This window comes from Pongo abelii, chromosome 17, assembly GCF_028885655.2.
Source record: "Pongo abelii isolate AG06213 chromosome 17, NHGRI_mPonAbe1-v2.0_pri, whole genome shotgun sequence".
In the NCBI taxonomy this organism is placed as follows: Eukaryota; Metazoa; Chordata; class Mammalia; order Primates; family Hominidae; genus Pongo; species Pongo abelii.
Window position 1 is genome coordinate 49,218,147 of NC_072002.2, and position 10,651 is coordinate 49,228,797.

Consider the following 10,651-nt stretch of genomic DNA (forward strand, 5'->3'; position numbering starts at 1 on the left):
AAAAGGCACACATTTGGAGGAAATGGAAGAGGAAATAACATTTTGGTAACTGGAAAGCAAATGAGCACATGGTCACTGACCTAGCAAATCAGAGCAGGCCAACTCCTGTGCTGAGAACCAACCAGAACCCTCAAGTCTCAGGAGTTGGCACCAGGTTAACTCTGAAAATGGGACAGACAATAGGATTTGTTGAAAGCTTCTGAGGAAACAGATCCTAGATCCTCTTCTCTTCTTCACCCCACTGGGTGACTGTCCTTCTCCCATTCTAGTGAAAACAAGAGATTCATACTACAGAGAAGGCAAGATAGAGGGGGTCTGGTCTACTCTAGAGCATACCAGGCCTAACCGAAGGATGAGTATCATACAGACACATGGGGATTTTGTAATCCTCTACATTGTAAATTCTGAGACCCTCCAGCCAACTTTCTCCACTCAACACACAGAACACTGGCAGTCAGGCCTTTACCTTCAGATCAGAGATGAAAGAGCCTTCTTTGGGGCATCTGACCAATCCAAAAGAAAAGCCTTAAACATACTGACGTGGGCCCAGGCAGAGCACCCTAAAGCAAAGCTCATGTTCAATCAGCTCTACTCATATGCTGAGAATACAGATCAGCTATTTAGACCCCCACTTTTAAACAGGAGCAGACAATCAAGTATAACCAGATATTTGAGTAGATCCTTTAACATAAATGTTAGAGACCAAAACAAAGAGAAAGAAAAAAAGAAAAAAAAAACCCTAGAAGAAAAGTGGTCTATGGTGCAGAAATTAAATAAAATAATCCCAGCTGTTACAAAATCAAACCCACATAGAACAATGACTTAAACCCCAAAATGGGAGTTCCTGATTAGTAGGCAGCTCTCCTCCAAGTATTGATTTAGGGATCCAAGTTCCTTTCACTTTTTGAAAATTTGCAATTGCATTTCTTAGCGGATTCCCAAAACTGTGTGATGGCCATGCTGAGAAAAACCTGCATTAACCCTTATTTACATCTAGCAAATAACTAAAAAAGAAAAGCTAGGTAATTATTCATCCCCAAATTGTTCAAGAAAACTAATAAGGCCCAGCGCAGTGGTTCACGTCTGTAATCCCAACACGTTGGGAGGCCGAGGTGGGTGGATCACCTGAGGCAAGGAGTTCCAGACTAACCTGGGCAATATAGTGAAACCCTGTCTCTACTAAAAATACAAAAAATTAGCCAGGCATAGTGGCAGGCACCTGTAATCCCAGCTACTTGGGAGGCTGAGGCAGGAGAATCGCTTGAACCTGGGAGGCGGCGGTTAAAGTGAGCCAAAGTCGCCATTGCAATCCAGCCTGGGCGACAAGAGCGAAACTCTGTCTCAAAAAAAAAAATAAATAAATAAATAAATAAATAAAAAAGACTAATCATAGTAAGCCATATATCTCAGCTTTGAATCTCTTCTCCAAACAGCATATGAAATATAATAATGTAAGCACAGCATGTTAATCAACCAAAATCTCTATGGAGAAGATGGGAGATGAGATATATACATATATATGGCAGGGGGCAGAGCTAACTTCTCTGCTATTTTCCATAATGGGAAGTCCACAGACAATGTCTAAAACTTATAAAACAAGAAGAAACACAAATATGTTATTTAGAGATGAGGTAAATACAAAAAGAAAAAGCTTTAAAAAGAGGTGGAATTAGTTGTTTCTGAGAAAGGAAATTTGGGGAGAATGAAAACTTTTTATGCCATGTGATTATAATTTTTATTTATAAATAGAAAAAAATGGTGGAAAACATTTTAAGGTATTAACAGTGATTTTCCCTGGGTAAAGGATTTTTGATAAACTTTTAAAATATTCTTTCTTCCATCTATATTTTCTGCATATTCTAAAGTAAACATGAAATATTTTTACAACAGAAGTATTAAAGTGTAAAAGTAACATATCTGTCTCAAAAGTTGTAAGAGTTAAATGTGAAATGTTTTTAAACAAACTGGCATTTTTAAATTTTAGCTATTTGAATTAAATAAAAAGGAGATGAGTTTTTATGAGGTTAAATTGCTATTCCATACGATAGAAAATTTGTATATTTTCTATCGTAATAGAATATTACGATATTCTATTACATAATATAGAATATTATGATATCCTATTACGTAATATAGAATATTACGTAATATAATATCTATATTACGTATATCGTAATATAGAATATTACGATAGAATAGAATAGATAGGGTATATTAGATCCTTTTGTAAAACATACCAATTACCACTCTTAATTTCTGAACTATCTTGCCTCTTTTTTTTTCTTCATAACAACAAAATAAATGTCCTTCCAGGAAGTACCATGATTTTTAGGGTTTTTTTGAGGCAAATACTTGACTGGTATATTAGTCTATTCTCATGCTGCTAATAAAGACATATCTGAGTCTGGGTAATTTATAAAAGCAAGAGGTTTAATTGACTCACAGCTCAGCATGACTGGAGAGGCCTCAGGAAACGTCCAACCATGATGGAAGGGGAAGCAAACACTTCTTTCTTCACATGGCAGCAGGCAAGAGAAGAATGAAAACCAAGTGCAGGGGAAGCCCCTTCTAAAACCATCAGATCTCCTGAGAACTCACTATCACAAGAATAGCATGGGGGAAACCACCCCCATGATTCAATTACCTCCTACCAGATCCTTCCCATGACATGTGGGAATTATGGGAACTATAATTCAAGATGAGATTTGCGGGAAGACATGGCCAAACCATATCATTCTGCCCCTGGCGCCTCCCAAATCTCATGTCCTCACAATTCAAAAAATAATCATGTCCTTCCAATAGTCCCCCAAAGTCTTAACTCATTCCAGTATGGTCTCAAAAGTCCAAGTCCAAAGTCTCATCTGAGACAAGGCAAGTCCCTTCTGCCTATGAACCTGTAAAATCAAAAGCAAGTTAGTTACTTCCTAGATACAATGGGGCTACAGGCATTGGGTAAATATGCCCATCCCAAATGGGAGAAATTGGACAAAACAAAGGGGCTACAGGACCCATGCAAGTCCAAAATCAAATACGGCAGTCATTAAAACTTAAAATTCCAAAATGGTCTCCTTTGACTCCATATCTCACATACAGGTCACAGTGATGCAAGAGGTAGGCTACCACAGCCCCGGGCAGCTCCACCCCTGTGGCTTTGCAGGGTACAATCCCATCCCAGCTAGCATAGAGTGTCTGCAGCTTTTCCAGGTGCATGGTGCAAGCTGTCCGTGGATCTACCATTCTGGGGTCTGGAGGACAGTGGCCCTCTTCTCACAGCTCCACTAGGCAGTGCCCCAGTGGAGACTCTGTGTGGGGGCTCCAAGCCTGCATTTCACTTCAGCACTGCCCTAGCAGAGGTTCTCCTGCAGCAAACTTATGCCTGGACATCCAGGCATTTCCATACATCCTCTGAAATCTAGGCAGAGGTTCCCAAATCTCAATTCTTGACTTACGTGTGCCCACAGGCTCAACACCACGTGGAAGCTGCCAAGGCCTGGAGCTTGCAACCTCTTGCCTGAGATGTACATTGGACCCTTTTAGCCACAGCTACAGTAGCTGAGATGCAAGGCACCAAGTCCCAAAGCTGCACACAGCAGGGAGGCGCTGGACCTGGCCGAGGAAACCATTTTTCCTTCCTAGGCCTCCAGGCCTGTGATGGGAGAGGCTGCTGTGAAGGTGTCTGATATGCCCTGGAGACATTTTCCCTATTGTCTTGGTGATTAACATTAGGCTTCTTGCTACCTTTGCAAATATCTGCAGCTTGCTTGAATTTCTCCCCAGAAAATGGGGTTTTCTTTTCTATCACAATAGTCAGGCTGCAAATTTCCAAACATTTATGCTATTCTTCCTCTTGAATGCTTTGCCACTTACAAATGTCTTTTGCCAGATACCCTAAATCACCTCCCTCAAGTTCAGAGTTCCACAGATTTCTGGGATGGGGGCAAAATGCCATCAGTCTCTTTGCAAGGCAAGAGTGACCTTTATTCTAGTTCCCAACAAGTTTCCCATCTCCATCTGAGACCACCTCAGTCTGGACTTCGTTTCCCATATCACTATCAGCATTTTGGTCAAAGCCATTCAACAAGTCTCTAGGAAGTTCCAAACTACCCCACATCTTCCTGTCTTCTGAACCCTCCAAGACTTTATGAATTCCAAATTTTCCCACATTTTCCCATCTACTTCTGAGCCCTCCAAACTGTTCCAACCTCTGCCTGTTACTAAGTTCCAAAGTTGCATTCCACATTCAGGTATCCTTATAGCAGCACTCCACTCTCAGTACCAATTAACTGTATTAGTTAGTTCTCACACTGCTAATAAAGACATACCCAAGACTAGGTAATTTATAAAGGAAAGAGGTTTAATTGACTCACAGTTCAGGATGGCTGGGGATGCCCCAGGAAACTTCCAGCCATGGCAGGAGAAGCAAACATGTCCTTCTTCACATAGCAAAAGGAGAGAAAAGAATGAGAACTGAGTGAAGGGAGAAGCCCATTATAAAGCCACCAGATATTGTGAGAACTTACTCGTTATCACGAGAATAGCATGAGGGAAACCATCCCCATGATTCAATTACCTCCTACCAGGTCCCTCCCATGACACATGGGGATTATAGGAACTACAATTCATGATGAGATTTGAGTGGGCATGCAGCCAAACCGTATCAACTGGTAATTAGAACAATCAGCAGAGCCAACTAAATGTATAAAGTTTCCCAACTTACAGCATCATTTCATGTCATTTGTTTTGTTTCTCTGCCACACACGTATAAGCATCTCAAGGTCAAAATCCACACACCCTCTCTTCTTCCTTCTCTTCCTCTTCTTCTTCATTTTTCTGTCTTTTATTCTTTCCTCCCAAATTTCAGATACTGGGAAAAAATAACTAACATTGGTGTAGTGTTAAGGTAACACTTACAATTTCCACAAAACCTATTTTGTTTCCATTTAATCCTCACAATACCCATTTTAGGAAGGTGGTAATACTCTCCTCTTTTAATGACACAGAGAACAGAATCACAGAGTGATTTGCCCAGAACACTCTGTGGTAAACCACAATTGGAACCTACATGGCTTCATCTTCATGATGGTTATTTACAGCAGGTGTTCAATAAGTGTAGCTCAGCCAACCATAACCTGAGAAGAACCTGGGATACTCAACCTGTAGTTAGTCCAAATTATGCTTCCTTTTGTTCACTGGGCAGAAGAGTGCATAATCATCTGGGAGCTCTCTTTGTGGTGGAAAAATCTTCAGACAAGGTAAAAATAAGAAAGAAGACCCAGGCATGCCATCAAACAAGAAACACAAGGCAAAACACAAGACATTTCCCACTTATGAAAAGATAGTATGCTTCTGGAAGGAGTTTCAAAAGCAGGTTTCTCTCTCTATGCACAGCGAAGTAGACTTCAGCTCACCCCCACCAGATATGGCATCAGCCAAGATTAAGATTTGCCCAAGGAGCTGTGCTCAGTTTCTTGGCTTTAGTTTAATTCCTGCTGCTGTCTTCTGGTTGTCCTAGCAACACATATTAAATATGAGAATTTTTGTTTTAAACACTATTTGTGCTAGTAAAAGAGAACTGGAAGACTAGGGAAAGGTGAAGAGATATTTTCAGTACCAAATGTTTTTCTAAGACATCAGACTCTGCAGCAGTGCTGTGATGTACACTAAGAACCACCCATTCTCAAAACCTTCCCCTAAGATTTCATTGGCAAAAGTCAGGAGTAGGAGGGTGGTCCTGGTTGTAGAACACTAGAGGAGCTTAGGGCAAGAACTTTTTTCTGATTCGTAGTCAATTTCAGAAAAATGGTCCTCTGAAAACTAAAATCCTTTATAGTCTTTTTTTTTTTTTTTTTTTGAGACAAGTTCTCACTCTGTCACCTAGGCTGGAGTGCAGTGGTGCAATCATAGCTCATTGCAGCTTCTATCTTCTGGGCTCAAGCGATCCTCCCACCTCAGCTTCCCAAGTAGGTGGGACTACAGTCATGTGCCACCATGCCCAGCTAGTATTTATTTATTTATTTATTTATTTAGAGAGGGTCTCGTTCTGTTGCACAGTGGTACGGTGGCACAATCTCAGCTCACTGCAGCCTTGATCTCCAAGTCTCAGATGATCCTCCTGCCTCAGCCTCCCAAGTAGCTAGGACCACAAGTGTACGCCACCACGCCTGGCTAATTTTTGTATTTTTTGTAGAGATAGGGTTTCACCATGTTGCCCAGGCTGGTCTCAAACTCCTGGGCTCAAGCAATCCACCCTCCTTGGTCTCCCAAAGTGCTGGGATTACAGGTGTTAGCTATCATGCTTGGCCCCTTTATAGCCTTAAATATAAAAAGAATGCTGTCTTTGAAGGGGTTAGTATATGGAAGAAAGGAAATATTCTCCCTCTGTTGCAAAGACAGCCCTTGATGGAGAGAGATTAAAATATTTTAACACTATAAAAATGAGAATATCATTTTACCAGAAAACTAAATCAAGGCTAAGACAAGATACTGAAAACTGCATGTCAAACTTATATTCATTTCCTGGCTCTCACTGTCCACTACAAGGAAGCATATTTGTTCAACTTCAGAGACAGATGATTTTCCAGCCATGAGCTCTCTCAGTTGTCCCTTAGTAACCACCAAGGATAGGTTTCAGGAACCACCCCAACACCTGATACCAAAATCCCTGGGGCTCAAGTATCTGATGTAAAATAATGTAGTATTTATATAGAACTTATGCACATGCTCCTATACAGTTTAAATCATCTCTAGATTACTTATAACACTCATACAATGTAAATGCTATACAAATAGTTGTTTTACCATATTTTTTAAATTTTGTATTATTTTTTATTGTTTTTTCTGAATATTTGTTATCTGTGGCTGGTTGAATCTGTGGATGAAGAAACCACAGATATGAAGAGCTGACTGTGTTATACAGATCTCTGTTTAATGAATATTGAACTGTGTAAGAGACAGTTATCAATTTTTTTTCTGAAAAAGCACAAAGTCTTTCTTCTTCATGTGACCACTTAGCATAATGCTAAATTGCAAATCTGTGAAGGTGAATTGTACAAAGATGACAGAATTTATCCTAGGACCATAGCTTTGGCTTGGTCTGACCAGGCCTGATGAAGGGACAAAGCTTTGTTAATAGTGCTTGTTCACTCATTTGCCTTATCAGATTCTAACCCCATGGTAGGCAGTGTCTGCCCTCATTGGAAACATCACATAACCCAATGCCTGATGCAAAGTGATTGAGCAAAAATTATAGAAAAAATGAAGAAAACAAGGAGGGCAGAGTATACCTCGGGCTACATTTCTAAATATCAGTGGTCATAGGATCCTTCATTAAGCTTTGGAATAGAGGAAAGTCTGTTTGGAATAAACCTTGGTAAGCACTAGAAACAGGAGGTTGATGAGGCAACCCATGTGCTCTAAAATTAGGTGGAAGTGATGCTTGTTCTGAGAAGTGGAGACACTGATTTGTATTCTGAACCCTGAGCTACAAAAATACCTGACAACAGAGCCAGAACTTTTCTCAGAAAGTGACTCAGCAGCTTGCCTCAGACTGACCCAGTTTAAAGCCCCAAGTCCTAAGAAATCCTCAGTTTCCGTCAGATCAAAACATTGGTCACCCTAGAAAACAGAGATGCTCAAGCACTCCAGCAGGTAACAATTCTCAGCTGAATTCTGCATCATACAGCATGTAAGTTGTTAATCTAGAGTGGGACATTTTGAGGACAAAAAAATGTTTATTCTACCATGAACATATCTTTTTTATCAAAAGCTTAATTTTTAGGAGGATTTCATTCTGATGTCTTGCTGGAATGCATTAGCTGCAGAATTCACTTGAAGGTATCTAAAATGAGAACACGTGTGGATTTACTTTGGTGTTTCTAAAATGAGATGACCTAAGGATTCGAGTTTTTTACACATCTAGATAGTAGAGTCCATTAAAATGAAGTTGAATCTCAATAACTGATATTGAAATTTTTCTAAAGACAGTGATTGGCCATGAGAATCAATTTATTCTTGAGGCCACCTCCAAAATTTTGACTAGATCATTAACTTGCCCTCCCATTTTCTTTGAAAGGAGGACATCATTTAGTTCATGTAAGAACAGAATCAAATTATTCAGACATGAATTTAGATAGAAGGGCTGAGATGCAGCCCTGTTTTCACCACTGCATTGTTCTGTCCACTGCCCATCCCACACCCTGGAAACTCAGTGGGGCATTGAAACTGACTCTGGAAAGACACATGTGAGCTTGGAATCTACAGGGAATATACAATCTGGCCCTTAGAGATTTTTCCATTTATTGAATCAAAAACTAATAAATGCTGTAAAGACTTCTATTCACAATAAAAGTAGCACCTTGACATTTCTGGAAAAAGTTACTAACATATAGTGGGATTCATATATTACATTATTGAATGCCCCTATCCTGCAATTTCTGGAGGAAACTTGTCCTAATATAATTTATTTTTAGTTCTTTAATAATTCAGGGTTTGAAATACATAATAAGCAAATTCTGATGATCCAAAAACTACAAAACAAACCACAAATTACATAAAAGATCTCCAAGACTTCCCGGGTAAGATGCTTCAGCAATTACTAAAGAGTTCACCTCTAAATGAACTTTCATCCTTACCAGTAGCTGATTATTCATTCAGATGAAAATTCAACTGAAAATACTTTCAGTTCAATGGTAACTACCAATAAAGAAAGAATTTTTGCGTAGAGATTTAGGCAAGCACAAATCAGTCTTACATCAGTTTCACTCAGCTTTATGTTACATATAGCATGTATTCCTTGAATACAAAAATAAAAAATTTAAATCCTTGATATTTTTATATCAGAGGCAGTATTTTTCTGAAACATATATCAATATACATCCATTCATTATAGTGGCCCAAGGACCTTATGATCACAGTAATGATATGAGACCCAGAGTTTTTCTTGTTTATAAGTCAGTCATCAAAAAAATGATCCTTTGTGGAGTTTTATGTTATCATTCCACTTTTTTGGATGAAAGAGATAATTTGCAAATCACAAGGAGGAGGGCTTGAAGTTTATATTGTATGCTAGACTAGTGATTAGAAAATATTACCAGGATATGTAAATTACTCACCTACAGCTTGATACAAGAGCCACTTCAGGTGGAGCATGGGAGAGCATATATGTGACTGTTCCTGACTCTAAGAAGATGGGAAAGCCTGAATTCAAGAATGAGAAATGCTGGGAAAGAAGAAAAAATGTTTTGGAATAATAATGGTTATTCTATCTGAAACGGTATATCCTTAGTGAATTGTTCCTAACCGTAACCCAAATCCTTGTATTTTCCACAAATCAGCATTTACTGAACAAATGTAAGAGGATAAATGATTACCATTCCCTCTCTAGGAACATCTGTTTCCAAAGGAATTTTGGCAGAGTTCACAAGTGATGTCAGACTGCTAGGCACAAAGATTACAATCTGGCTAATTCTTGCCCTGGCAGTCCTACCTCCAGGGGAGCCTTCACTAGAAAAATGTGAGCTAGAGTTTGAAATGGGTTACCATACATTCTCACTGGAAAACAAACAAAAGGCTGGAGGCAGGAAGTGCTCATAGCTGGAGTTTTACTGAATCCCTCAAATGTTTACATTCAACATTCCATAAAATGTCTATTTGGGAAGATGAACAAAGAGAAACATTTCCCATTATGATGTTTAGCACCAACAAATATTTACTGAGATAACTCATTTGAGATGGAAGGAGCCTCCAGGTTCTTTCGCTTTTTTTTTTTTTTCTGAGACAGAATCTTGCTCTGTTGCCCAGGCTGCAGTGCAGTGGCACAATCTCGGCTCACTGCAACCTCTGTTGCCTGGATTCAAGCAATTCTCCTGCCTCAGCCTCTTCAGTAGCTGGGACGACAGGTGCGCACCAACATGCCTGGTTAGGTTTTTCGGTAATTTTTAGTAGATATGAGGTTTCACTATGTTGGTCAGGCTGGTGTTCAACTCCTGACCTCAGATGGTCCATCCGCCTTGGCCTCCCAAAGTGCTGGGATTACAGGCATGAGCCACTCCACGTTCTTTCTTTATGGGCCAATGTGGTTCACAACATTCATAGAATAGTTACACTTCAGAGGGGTAGTTGGCTCACTGGGATTTCATAGGATCCTATAATTACTTTCTGTTCATCAGCTTTCATTGGGTCTTTAGAAATGTGGTCAAGAAAGGACTTTGAGTGGATTACTTAGGCCAGGGACTCCAGCAACCACTTTAGACTGGGGAGACTCATTATTGTGAGCATATATTGTGAGCATTTTTAATATGGATGGAAAGAGGTGACATTTGGGTTTGGTTGTAACCTGCAAAATATTGGTCTAAAGAAATGCAACTCTTTCAAAGTTAAGGTTTGGTGGACAAGAGAGACTTTGCCCTAAGCTAATTCAAAAGAGAATTAAAGAAAAGACCACTGAAATCAAGTAAAAATCTGTTTTGATGGTGAAAAGAAAATGGAATAGAAAGGAATGCATCATATGTCATCTCTTGGACCGACAATAAGCAGCAATGATGTTTCCGCAGCATTTTTCTTTTTTTTCCAGGTTAAAACTGGGTACATTAAAGAACAGGGATGTGCTATAGAGATTTTCACTGGATGACATGTAGTCATTTGATTGTATTAC